The sequence below is a fragment of the Crotalus tigris genome, unplaced genomic scaffold (assembly GCF_016545835.1).
Source record: "Crotalus tigris isolate CLP2741 ecotype Arizona unplaced genomic scaffold, ASM1654583v1 scf7180000018970.2248101, whole genome shotgun sequence".
NCBI classification, from domain to species: Eukaryota; Metazoa; Chordata; class Lepidosauria; order Squamata; family Viperidae; genus Crotalus; species Crotalus tigris.
The window spans coordinates 1,445,348-1,459,996 of NW_024097302.1; positions in this window are offsets into that span (position 1 = coordinate 1,445,348).

Genomic DNA, 14,649 nt, shown 5'->3' on the forward strand with positions numbered 1-14,649 from the left:
AATTACTTCAGAATCCAATCTTGGTCTTCACAGCGGAGTAAGTTTATAATATTAAAAAGTTTAAAATAGTATTAATACTACATCTGTGGTCAATCTCCCGTCATAATGGAACGTAGTATTCAGCCTAACTAGTTTTTAGTGTATATCTTCCAGACATTTAGAAGTACAGCATCTGGAATTCCTAATCAGCCTGGTTTGAATTAATTGACACTGCTCCAAAAACACTGGAGATTTTTTGGTTGCCTGTCTCAAGATAGGTAGCATGGACTCTTGTGATGCATGTTTAAATCATAAAAGGGAGTTTCGGTGATAGGAACTGAAAATTAATATTTTGGTCATCCCATTTATGGGTGTGCAAGCTTAACCCAACTAGACAAATGTGAGAAGGATGTAGCATGTTAAACTAGATCTGTTTCCAAGCTTTTCCATTGTTCAGTTTTTCCAGTGGTATATTAGCTAACCCTAATTTAGTTTAACATTCAAATGAGCTGTCTTTCAAGCCTCTTAAGAAGAGCTATGCAGCTATCAGTGACTCTTTTGCAGTTTTGAGAAGTAATGCTGTAAAAAAGTTTAGAGTGCGGGTTTAGTATACTTTTTATTAGAACAAGCAGAGACACAGTGTATTTTGAAATAATTCTTAGAACTTTTTATTTCTAAAAATTTCTAAAATTGTATATTATCTTTTTCCCAGTTTGCATATAAGAGTTACTTTTTGTAAATTAATAAAGCAGAAAGATTTAAATTATGACATAAAGCTATTAATATATATGTATAATACATTAATGTATTAATATATTTAGTTTGCAATGTCATAATGTCCAATTCCAGATAATTTTCTTGCTGAAATATTTTACACTAAGCAAAGTTTCTGCATCATTTTCAAGAGTAGCATCATGTAAAATGCAGTGCAGTAATCTGGATGAACAGTTGCTAGGGCAAGATACCAAATTGCAGCTAGCCATCCAACTAGGATTTATCTAAGCTAGTCAAATGCACATTGTGCTAGTGAGGATGCTTGTAACTGTAATGATAGAGATGGAACAAGAAGCACAGTACAACTTGATCTTTAAAAATTAGGGCAGTCTGCCCAGAACAAGTTGGTTCTGGATTGGTAGGCCATTTGTTTACAACATTTGTCTAGCTTAGCTTCAGTTTGTTAGCCTTGATTTCCATTGCCTCATCTTTGTTGAAGAAAGGGATAATAAGAACTGCATAACATTAGTGAAAGATCATCAAGTCTAGTCTTGGTCATGGTATTATAACATCTTTATAAATGACAAAGCAAGAGGTATGATGCTTATCACATATGCAGATCGCGTCAAACTGGAAAGGGTCTAGATAAAATCATAGAAGCTAAACACAAATACCCAGTGACTATAACCATGAATTAAAAATATTTTAGTAGGGAGAATTAAATGTGCAAATACAAGATCAGTAATAACTGTCCTAACTATAGCAATACCACACTATGTAAAGAAAATTAACTGTGGTGACTTAAAAAAGACTAATACAATTCTAGACTTGGAGTGAGGATTTGGGTTCGGACTAGATAAGAATATGAAAAGTATGGTTTGGTTCTACTTCATTTAGAATATTTCACCAATTCTAACACAACAGTTTAAAAAAAAACATAGACAAACTGGAATATGTTTTGCCCAGAGGAGTACAATACAACTGGCAAGAGGCCTGGAAATTAAGAATGATTAGAACAATTGACTATATATACATAGAACAAAGCCTAGCCATGTTCAATTATTTGAAGAGTTGTTGCATTTGTGTTTTCTATTATGTGAAGCTAACTCAAATTAACCAATTCATATTACACTAAAGAGAGTTTCAGTAAGCATTAGGAAGGATTTCCTCACTATACAAGCAGCTTAGTATTGAACCTATTTCTTGAAAGGTAATTGACCCTCCTCCATTAGATGTTTAAGCTGGGGGTGGATCTTTCTAGGATAACGTCTAGGATTGGCTTTATTGGAAATATTTCTTTGACATTTCCAATAGGAAGCTATAATATAGTACAAACGTCTTGCATGTAAAAATCTGTTTGCCTGACAATTTTTTGGCTAATTCATTTGATCTTTTGGAAGGCTTTGAAGACCTGGCTTTTCTCCCTGCTCTCCCAGGCCCTGTGCCAGAATGTTTCTTAAGCCCAATACAGGTGCAATTGTGATGGTAGTTTGCAATGGTGCCTTTGATGTGTTATGGTTATCTTTATAATTTTTTTTGTATGTGTGTTTTGATTTTTTAAAATGTTTTTTGTGGATTGTTGTTAGCCACCCAGGATTATATATTTAAGATCAACTGCCACATAAATCTTCTAAATTACATAAATAAATGTATAGTACTCATTTATGTACATGCATGTACTCATTTCTCTGATTTATATTCCACCTTTTTTGCAGTAGGTCAAGGTATGAATATAGTACCATGCTCCTCCAGTTCTTCCAACAAAGCAGGCTGAGCTGAGCAAATATGACTGGCCTGAAGTCAGCAAGTGAGCTTTCATAGTTGAGACACAAACATGGGTCTTCCTAAACCAAGTCAATAATGGATTCTGGCTATTTGAATCAATGACTTGTTTGTTTTACTGAATCACTGATACGTGCTGTCAAAATATGGTAGGGCAGAGGCCATTGTCATATGTTGAGCCAATGAGTCATATACATACTAAAAATTACATTAAAAATTGAAGAATAGAGATTCCTGGGTACATACATTTCAGTAAAAAAGGAAGCGATCACCAGGAAATAAAACACCAACGTTTTAATAAATAAAATCAAGCTTTCGATGGCTAACATCTGCCATCATCGTCAGGATACAAGCCAGCTAGTGAGGAAACCTACTTATAAGCAGGTTGCCCACAAACAGGAAGCAGATTGAAGGCATATGAGGCCACTTTTATGGGCATTACTTAGATGAGAAATGACCTGTTTAGGAATTTGTGAAAGCTTTAAAGCAAGACGATTTAAGTATGTGTAACATTTTCTATATCCAGTGAGTGAACATTTTTATAACCTGTCTTCTTCACCCATCTGCTTGACATATGTTTTCTGACAACACATAACACCATCTTGCAGGCTTGTATATCATTCCTCTACCTAAAATGTTTAATCCTCTCTAGTGTCCAGTTTTTGTAATCATGAAATTGCTTAAGCATGTTATTTTGTATAAAAACCAAATTAGAATCTATTTCTCACAAAAAACCTGTTGTATCTTACAATTAATTCCCAAGTCTTATTTTAAAGTTTCAATATTCCATTTTTCTCTGGATCTTTAGTCCATTTATAACTTTCTAAAATTAAAAATGTATTGCTGTTTATTTCAGTCTCCCTGGCAGACATAAGCCATCCAGAACACGTGTGGGAAATCTCACATCCTCTTTTTATCCCAAAAGGTTCCAAGGAACTAGTCTACTCTCTGGTTCTATAGTCTTTGCCATGGTCATCAGCTCTGCTTCCACAGAGCCACCTTCAATCTACTATACCTGTCCCCAGAGTCCTAAATACAAAACGTTCCTATAACAGGTCAGCCACATACCATAATCCATGGCCCTCGATATATGATGACCCAACAGTATATTATATCCAATTGTTTTTTGCCCATTTTATCATATAGTCTTTAATGTATTCATCTTCTGTTTCTATTTTCAGTAAAAGTTTATACATCTTAACAATAATATGCTCATTATTTGTACACAATTCAGTCTTATCATTTTCAAAGTCCATATGACACATTTTTTACAATTAAATTTTGGTATACATGAACATCCATAGTGATCTCCATTTTCTCACATCTCAGTTCCGCAAGCTCCGCTCCTGAACGCGTTTACCACTGGCTGGACTAACAGCCATTAGTCCAAGCCGTTCGTTAGTTCAGGGCCCTTCTTGGGGTGATGGGAGGGGGTGTGGGGAGGGGGGAGAGGGATGGGGCCCTGTCCCCAACAAGGCCTGATACCTCCCCAGTGAAGGAATTTAGATATTCCTAGTATTTTTGGGACGGAAATTTTAGAATTTGGCAATGATCTAATTCAAAGGAAATAATCCAATTAACTAAGCTACTGGAAATGAAATCCACCAATGGAGACTGTACTTGCCTAAGAGCCAAACTTGCACGTCTGTCCAGTGGGCGAGATCAGTCAATCTCGTGGTCCAGGACAGGCGTGGCAACTTTGGCTGACTGATCTGATTGGGCAGGAATACAGTCTCAACTCATTGGTGGATTCTCCATCTCCAGTGCTGGAGAAGGCATTTTACCAGTGCCGTATACATCAATTCTTCTAAGCCTTTTCACTTTTCACTTCAAAGTAAATTATGTTGACTAATATAAAATGGTTTCTTATCTCTCCTCCTCCTCCTCCTCCTCCTCCTCCACCACCACCACCACCACCACCACCACCACCTCTATTTTCTGTATGCAGGAAATATCCCCTAAAAGAACATGCACTATCTTTATTTTAGGTTCATGGGATGAGTAAATAGCCTTATCATCCTTCATCAAGATTTTGCTTCATTTGTTCTTTACAGTCTTGCACTTCTTTTCTACCACTTCAAGCTGACATTCGTGTGATAGGCTGACTGATCTGACAATCATTATTGGATGCAGAGAAGCTATTATGAATTTTATCAGTGAATCAAGTATGTGTCAGGTGTTAGTAACAGTGCAATGCCAGCCTCCCATTTTCAACATACATCATTACACTGCACGTACACCAAATCACAATGAACTCTTGCAGACATTGCTATTGCCTGATAGGTATTTTTGCTCCAGATGATGGAGGAAAGAAAGGCATAAGTCCAAACATATGACATGTGGAATCTGAAGAGAAATAAAAAGCATGTTGGAAGAAAAAAAAATCTTGTGCAACAAGCAGTTGCAAAACCCAAAGTACCACTTCTCTGACTGCAAGCATTTTGGACTAGAGGTTCAAAGGTATTATGCAATTGCATAATACCTTTTTCTGCAGAAGGACTGAATTCAGAGGCATATTTCACTAAGCTCACTCACTCTGGTCTGAGCTTAGCATCTTATAGGATACCAACCACCACCATTTGAAAAACAAGATTTTAATATTTTAATAGTAATTATTTATGTCTTATTTTCTCACCAAGGGTTCAAAGCGGATTATATGGAACCTCCCTCCATCTGTTTTATTACATGTATATCTTGAGATAACAACAAAAAAACCCACTTAAATGAAATAGGTTGGAATGACTGCTCCAAAATTACTATCCACAGCTGAGATAGTACAGTATTGAATTTCTATACCACATTGGTTCCATATTGTATGAACCCAGCCAATGGAGGTAGTTAGTAAATCATGAAGAATTATGCTGTAACGTGTGAATTCAGCAAGTTTGAGGTCATTTGCTAACATTATTCTTAAATCTCCCCACATTTTATTCTATGGCATAATTAATGATGAACTTCTTAATGGTAACCCCTATGGAATAGCTGAACTCCTGTTGGTGCTGTGTTCTATGGGAATTGGCCTACCGGTATTGCTGCTTAACTTCTATGATTTACAACTGCAAAAATCTGAAGAAAATACAGTAATGCTCCTCAAGAGCACCACCTACTGGCAGAATCATACACAGAGATCCAAACTTAATGTGGACAAATACTTCATTGACTTAACTACATTTGTATAAAATTGCTGCAAGCTGTCAAGTTTCCTAAGGCAAATCTAATCACATCTGTGTTAGATCTCCTTTGAGGTAATGGGGAGCCTTGAAATATTAGAACAGGAGCTTAATGGATATAGTGAGAGGAAGCTCCTCCTTTTAAAAAGGAATTTAAAAGAGGGCAATTCCCCTGCAGCTGTCTATCCTTTGGCAGATGATTTCCTCCTCGAAAGGGCAATTATTGCTACAGATGTTATCAAATTAGGCAAAGAATAATGGATAACGGAATCCTTTATTTGTATGAACTTTATCCCCTCCCACTGGCTGACCTTTATTTATATGAACTTCATCCCCTCCCATTCACTCCCATCAAAAAGCTAAAGTCCTCACTTAGTGACTGCCTCACTTAGCAACCTTTCAGTTACCACAGTGATGAAAAAGTATCTTTACAACCAATCCTTGCATTTACGACCTTCATAGCTCTGTAAAGTAAAGGAAAGCTGAAGCAAGTTCGTAAGCAGTCTTACAGTTTCACGTAGCAGCTGCTTTGTTTAATGAGCAAGTTGTTGGTCCTAATTGTGGTTGCTAAACACAGACTTCCTGTATCAGTGTGCAACCGTACAACCGAAGCCCTGCCCCTTTTTTACATGCAAGACTTTGATTGCGGCTAATACTACAGGTAGTCCTCGACTTACAACAGTTCATTTAGTGACGGTTCAAAGTTACAATGGCACAGAAAAAAGTGACTTTGACCATTTTTCACACTTGCAACCAGTTCAGCATCCTCATGGTCACGTGATCACAATTCAGATGCTTGGCAACTGATTCAAATGTATGACGGTTGCAGTGTCCCATGATCATGTGGTCCGCTTTTGCAACCTTCTGACAAGCAAAGTCAGTGGGGAAGCCAGAGTCACTTAACAACTGGGTTACTAACTTAACAACTGCAATGATTCACTTAACAACTGTGGCAAGAAAAGTCATAAAATGGAGCAAAAACTCACTTCACAAATATCTCACTTAGCAACAACATACATTTTGGGCTCAGTTGTGGTCAAAGCAGTCAAGGACTACTTTGTATTTATTTCCTTAAAATGGTCTTGCTTGAAACACTGTGAAATGCTGAGTAGCATTCCAGTCCTGGGATTGTAGAGCACTAAAAGTTGACATGAATTAAGCAACAATGTTTTTCTTAAGCTGCAATCCTTGGCTTAAAATTTTGGAGGGGGAAGCTGGTTTCTTGTGACATTGGAATCGTTGAAAAAGAGGCACATTAGAGGTTGAACAAGGTTCAGAATGGGAGAAGTTTTGGATCCAAAGAATCCAGAGCAATTTAGCCCTGCTCTACACTCACGAAGCAGTTGAATATCGTCTATATGCATTCTCTCCTGCTCCTTGGAAGAACAAGACAAGGGCAGTGAGGAAGAGGAGGATGGCAAGGGACAGAAAAACCTATGAATCTATTCTCCATTCTGTCTGCTGATTTGCCAGTAGCAAACTAGTGAACTAAGCAAAAAACAGAGTTGAAATTCTAGCCTTAGCTTGCAATCCCTTTTGCATGCATCATGCAAGAGTGTCTTCTTCCTTATTAGATGTTGTAGAATTTAGCAATTTCTAAGATATCTCTGTATTGGGTTATGTACAAATCTGACCTTGAATCCCGTCCTGAAATCAAACACTAAGGTTCAGTAATTGGAAGAGGAAAAGCTTATAGACACCAAAAAAAGACATTGGACAATACTAAGGAAACAAACTATATGCTCTTTCTTCTAATGTGGTGTTCTCTGAATCAGTGTTTCTCAAACCCAGCAGCATTAAAATGAACTCCAATTCCCAAAATTCCCCATCTCCTCTACTCTTGAGAGTTGAAATCCACACATCTTAAAGTTACCGAGGTTGAGAAACCTTGTTCAGATGGATCGAATCTTGTTCCAATTACCTCCAGATAGCTTGGCTTTTAAGGGACTTAAGGGAGTTGAAATCACACATATCTGTGTGAGGTTATGTTGCCAATGTAATCTGGAAGAGGTTATAACATTTTACATCCAGCATTGGATTGCACTGTTAGTTCCCAAATGTAAAGTGGTGTGGAGGTAATGTGTGGGACTAGGAACATGGAAAATCAGGTACAGATTTTCAAATCTGACACTTTTGGCTAAGGTACCAAGTTGGAGAAAATACTGTATATTACCAAAGAAGCAATTAAAGAAAAAAGGTCTAGAAAATTAAACCCAATTCAAAAATTGTCACCCTATGATACACCATTTCACCAGCTAAAAGTTATGGGAGCAAAAATTTTAGTATATTCTTTTGGCCAGTCCCATGTGCAAAAAATTCCATACTTTTTTAATGTGTTTATAGAATCTAAGGACTAGAAATCTAACTAGGAATAACATACAGTATGCAATCTCCACGTGCCAAGATCAGTCTTCAAGTGATGTTAATAAACCTTGAATTTCAGCCTCACCTCTACTAATTGTAGGACCAGCCTAATCCATGTGAGTTAACGTTACAGCTCCTAACTTTCATCTTCATCAATAATGTTGACCAGTATATGTATGCAATTTTCTGATATTGCACTGATGATGTATGTCTAAAGGTATAGTGCTGGAGTATTGTTAAAATCTGGCAGTCAATTGCGGAGTATATACTTCATCATGTTTCTCTCATCAATGTCTGGAAGTTTCAGTGAAGATCTATTTCCACCAGGAAAGAAGATTAGGGTTGATTGCCAAATGATAAATGTTCAGTGATAAAGAAGATCTATTCACTGCTTCAATCTGCTACAGTTTGGCACCTAAATTTACACTAGAGTGCAGAGAATTAGAGAAGGAAATATACAAGCTGTTTCTCAGAAAAGCAGTGCAAGAACATGCATGGTTGAAGTGACAATTGCATACAAAGTTATGCAGCACTACATACTCTTTCAAGCATCATTTGTGGTGGTGATCACTATTTCCATACTTTTTTTTCTTTTTCGCCAAGAGAAACTGACAGCAACAATTGTTTGAAGAAATGCCAGCATTATAATCTATGGCATAGTTTATATATTGTGCTGGGTCATGTTTGAGTTAATCAGAGTTTGCTGACTAAGCCAGTATCCACTGTTTTCTTGTAATCCAAGTAGCCATAAACAATGATTTACTTATCACAATGGGTTCATATAGTGGTGGGATTCAAATATGTCAACAACCAGTTCTCTGTGTGGATGCTGCTTCTGGAACTCCATTCTGGGCCTGGGCCAAAACTCAACAAAAAATTAGCTATCGGTTTTGCCAAACTGGTGCAAACTGGCTGAATCCCACCACTAGGTTCATACAAAATCAAGATAGAACCAAATAAATTCCATTAATAATTAGAGTGACTAGAGAACCTAGCCATTTTTTTAAATGAATATAATAAGTGTTTATTCTGCATTCCTCCCAGAGAATGAGTTTTCTGTTAAAGATGGATTAGCCCTAGAGGCAATATATTTTCCTGAAACATCCGTAAAAAACAATTGTCAGTTTTATGAAGTAGACCAGACAGGAAGCATGGCCAGATGAATTAATTCTACTTTACGGTAAAGTTGCATTAACTGACTCTTGCAAATCTGAAAGTACATTTTCCCCACAGTCCCATTGACAACCCAAGAAACTAGGGAGTCCTTCTAAATGCTTGCCCTACCCATATTCCTTCTCTGGGCTAAGTATCCTTTTATCTGACCATTTCCTTGGCTGAAATTTTCCCTATCTCCCAATGCCATTCCCACACACCATTATACCCATAGCACAACAGTGATTTATATTTGCAATTCTTTGTTCCAAAGTCAGTCTTTGTAATGCCCTGTGAGAATAAACTTGGGAGATGAGAGACACAACCTAGACAACCATCATCAAAAATCTATCTTAGCCATAGTAGGGAAGGGAGCATGGGAAGTGACTCAAAAGGGACACACACACACCCCCAAGCCCCTGAAACATATAGTAAAGGCAGGGGAGAGGAGAAGTATGTTCAGACTTGCAAGGCTCTGTTACTGTAACCTTACAGTAAAGGTTGTGTTACGGTAGTATTCATACAATACAGGCTGGGGAGCAGAGGTCTCACACATACTGAATGATAGTACTCATAATTTCTCATGCTGCTGCATTTTGCACTTTTCAAGTTCAGCCCCATGTAAAGCATGTTGCAATAAACCAAGCAAGAGGTTTATGAGTAAGGCCTCCTGGTCTACGAACAGGTACAATTGCAACCCAACAAAAAGCTGTGTAAAGGTCCCTCTGGCCATGGCTGCCACTTATTTGAAGTGAGTGCAAAAGGATCCCCAAATTGCACACAGGATCTGCCTGGGATAGTGCAACCCCATCCAGAAAAAAAGACAGAAAGTCCTCTAAACCAGGAGGCCCAAAAACCCAAAGCCAGTTGGTCTCAGTAGGGTTGAACTGAAGCCAGCTGTTTCCGATCCAAATTCCTACAGCCTCTAGACACCGTCATGATATTACTTTGCTGCTTGCAGCCTACAGATCTACTTTTGTAAAATTTAAGCAGCACCCTGCCCAGCTGCTTAAAAACTGTGCAGTCCTATTTTAAATTTGGTAGCAGTTGAATACATTGTGACAAATATAAATGCCATTCATTTCAATAGACCTATGATTAATCCTGGCTTACATAAAAACAAACAAGCAAATTTCCCAAATCAATTTTCCAAACCCATCAAATACAGTTCAGATGGGAATATGTATTGAGAATATGTATCAGAAACACTTGTTTGAAAACTTTCTACCTGCAGGTGGAGATAAAGTATAAGACAGAACAATAATTTGGGAATTTCACTGAGAGGGAAAAAAAAGAAGCTGTCACTTGGGCATGTTATGCTATCAGATCTTAGAATATGATCAATTTTTCTTTTCTGTGTTTTTTTATTGCGGAAGAGGATGGGGTGTTCAGAAAGACTTGGGTTGTGCCAACTATCAATGCATTTTGTGGGATTCCAGTTTTAAAGGTGCTCAGGGTTCTGCCTTTGAAAGTTGAGCTGATGTCAAACTTTCAAGGGCAGCTCGCAGGAACAGAAAATAAACAGTGCTTGCAATTTTCCTATTGGCACCTCACTAGATACTGTGGGAAGCAGGGCATTGAATAGGTGCTATTTAAGTCTAGTTCCCACTGCCACTTCGGCTATTTTTGTTAAATCAAACATGCTTTCATACTTTTAATAAACTCTTGTGCTTTCTATTTCATTCTTTGATTTGAGGGACAGGGTGGATTTATATGGAACTGAAGAAGTTTAAGTCTCAATTCCTCTTTCCCATGAAACACATGTGTTTGCCTGCCCAAATGTACCTATGCTAAGCTGCATTCATACATTAACTAAGGGCCATTTAGTTTGGATCTGGCTGGGGCCATTGTACAAAGCATTCCATTGATGCTTATTCAACAAACTGTAGTTAAAGACATGATGGCTTCATGCCATATTGAAGCCAAGAACAATACTGCTGGGAAGTGATTTTAATCTTTTGAGTTCCTTAGCCAGATAGAGAGGAGGGTGATGAAACAAATAATCAGGGGAAGAGGCAAAACAATTAAATTCTAATGATGAAAAATAATTGGCTATTTTCTTCTACATCATTACTCAAAGCTACTCTGCTGAGAATGTTCTTATTTCAAAGAATCTTCAGATGTAAATCACCTTAAATGATTCAGTTTGCCCTTCTTCTGCAGTGGAGGGTCATTCTTTTGCTCCACCTCCTTTTCAGAGGTTTTCTAGTTAAGAGGTGAAATGAAGCAAAGCAGGTCCCACCTTCACTCTTCTTGGTGTGCCTTACTTGGTAGACAATGTTTTACTAAACTCTGTGTGTCCAGTTACTTGAGGTTGCTTTAGCAATTTTTTTTTTTTTTTTTTTTTTTGCATGTGCAGGCACCTATCTCATCCTGAATCATACTTCAAAGAGAACCTGGCGAGCAGACTTAGCTGCAAGGACAGCTGGCCTGGCTCCTCTGTATGCATTTGGAGTGCTGAAAAACCTCTCACACATACCCCCACCCCATGTTCAAAAGGTTTTGTTTTCTTTGTTACCAGTTATCATGTGATGCAAACACTGCCTGCAGCAGTTGATTGACTAAGCTGGTGCTGTCACACCGAAAACAAAGAAGGGGCTTTGCAGTGATAGGGAACTGGCTCATATAGCACAAAAGGCTGGCAACGGCATATATAAACAAACAAAGGCACCCCCCTAGCCCACCCCCTTTCATTAACTAGATTCAAGCAGAGAAAGATTTTAAAATATTTCTGGGTTGAGATGGAAATGGTGAGCTAATTTTAATTCTTGAGGTCCTTTATTCTCCATTCCCATCTTTATTGGACTCAGTACAAGAACTCAGAAAACCTTTCCACTTGGTCTTCAGGAGGGGTTAGAGTGACATTAGATTGATGCAAAGGAGAAGATGTTTGGGAGAAGCTTTGCATTTAAAAAGGGATCAAGAAAAACAAAGAACTCTCAGAAAAGCTCTATGATGCTCTGGGAATTCCTTAGAAATTTGGAATTATTCTTCATTGGATTTTTGGTTAAACATTAATCTTTTGGGGAACACATTGAAGTTTTCAATAACAAGTCAAAGTTTTAAAAAAGGGAATGAAAAGTCTAGCACAGCTATAATAATCTGCATATTAAAGATGAGATATGCCACAGGTTCCTTTGTCTTGTCTTGGAAATGAATTCTCTCTTTCCTTCTATGATATTTAATCCGATGAGATAAACTTAATCAAGCACGTTAGGATTTACTAGCCAGTTTTAAATCATGGTTTAAAGCTATCTTGGCTAGACATATTTTGAAAAACAGGTTTCTTGTAGATGAACTGTTAACACAAATTATAAGTAAAGCAATCCACAGAAGAGTGGGGGAATGACTTATCGACAAAGTATAGAATGAAAAGTTTGGCATTGCCTACTGAAGCACAACACCATAAAATTAGTTGTTACTCAAGAATTTTCAGCTGACATATCACTCATACTTAGGAAATGCCATAGTTGGGCTCACCTATTTACATAGGTGAATACAAATCAGAAGCACACAATCTGTGGTTGCTCAAACTTTTGCTGAAACTCTCATAACTCTTCCATAAAACTCCTGTTGAATTCTTATGTTAATGTGGTTTGGGGAATAAACATTTTAACTATATTTAATGATTAAATATATCTTTATTTTTTGTTATGGCCCTACAATACAAATTGTAAAATCTCAGTGTCCTTCAGGTTCAAAAATTGTATAACTCTGATAAGTATATAGTGCTCCAAGCAAAAATATGGTAGAAGAGAATCTTATTGATATTTTTGTTAAAAAAATCTCCTTCCCTCCCTCCCTCCCTTTCTTCCTTATCCTGCTGTTCTCCTTAAAATACTGAATATTCCTTAATTTTACTCCTCTAAAAATTTGTGAAATTGGCTAATTTGACTGATAATCAGAGTTTTTCATGACTGAATATGAATTTGAAACTGGATGTCTCTGATTTAGTCTAATACCCTAATCACTAAATCACATTGGGTCTCAGATTTCTTCTTTTCCAGAGCGTCTCACCTTTATATCAGTATACTCACACTTTGGAACTGAGCTCTGAACTATTCAACAGATACACTTATGGAATGTAGTCCATATCTATTATTTTTTTACATTTACATTCCAAAAAGTTGATAGACATGGAGCAAGCAGAAGGAAGCCAAAGCTAGGAATGTCTTGTTTCTTTGTACTACTATTTGGGCCTCAGATAACTGAGACATTTAGAATAAGACCGCTAAGCTGATATTTACATAAACTATAACTTCATATTCATAACTCCTGGTTTCTATAGAGATAGACATCGCCAGCTGCCTTTTAATTCTGGTTAACGAAAGTACCATTTTCTCTTTGCTGTTGGATGATACGGTAGCAGCTGGCATTAAAATAAATGGGACCCAAGTGTATAACATCTGGAGGGATTAAGTTGGCTACCATAAGCAATTGGCTCTGAAATGTGAATATTCCAAAATTTGAACTCAGTTTGAACTCTTGGTGGATCAAAGCATCTTATTTTGTAAGTTACTATAAGAAATGCTTTTACAGACCCTGAGGAAATAAAGCAGTGTAGTTAAAAGAGAGAAAGGTTTCCACCATCTCAAGCGCCCCATAAATGCCAAGCAAGAAGAAACAATTCAAACACTTATTCTACATCTTTATGAGGCATTTGGTTATACATCTTCAGTTAGAATTTTACCAAAGTTGCAGTGTTATGTATTTTATTGGGAGTAGATAGGTCTCTTTGAAAGAAATCTCCTTCTGTTTTGTCTGAAAGGAAAAAATGGAAGTTACTTGTGTCATTGCCAAATCTGTGTCAAATATAAAAATAAAGAATTGGATATTTTAAATCTTGGTACCTACTACTTCATGCTATTATGTTTGTTTATTTTCAGCATGTTTCTTGTCTTGAATAATTTCAATAATGCCCTTGACTAATAGAAACTTTTCTGTTATAATTATTTCCTTCCTCAATTTTATATAGATAAGGTATCCATAGCCACATAAATAATGATGAAATTGGTAGCATACAATTAAGAGCATATTATAGATCAGGGCTTTTCAACCTTTTCACCCATTGTACCACTTTTAGGATATGGCAACATCCAAGTATCACCAGTCGCCTAGCAAGGTGTCAAAAATTTGATGACCCCCCCCCAAAAGGAAAAAAGTGATAAAGTACAGGTAGTCCTTGACTTACAACAGTTCGCTTAGTGACTGTTCGAAGTTACAATGGCACTGAAAAAGTGCCCCCCCAAGCCACAGCTGAGCAAGACAGTGCCCGGCGGCACTCTTCCTCCTGTCCAAGGTTTTCATTGTTGTGAGCATTTATTTTGAAGATTGGCAGTGGGGGTGGGGTGGGGGGTGTTTGGTTTTTATTCCCCCCGTCTGCTGGGTGGTTGCAGCAGGTTTTAGTCACTTCACATGACCCTGGGACACTGACCGTCATAAATATGAATCAGTTGCCAAGCATCTGAATGTAAATCACAAGACCCTG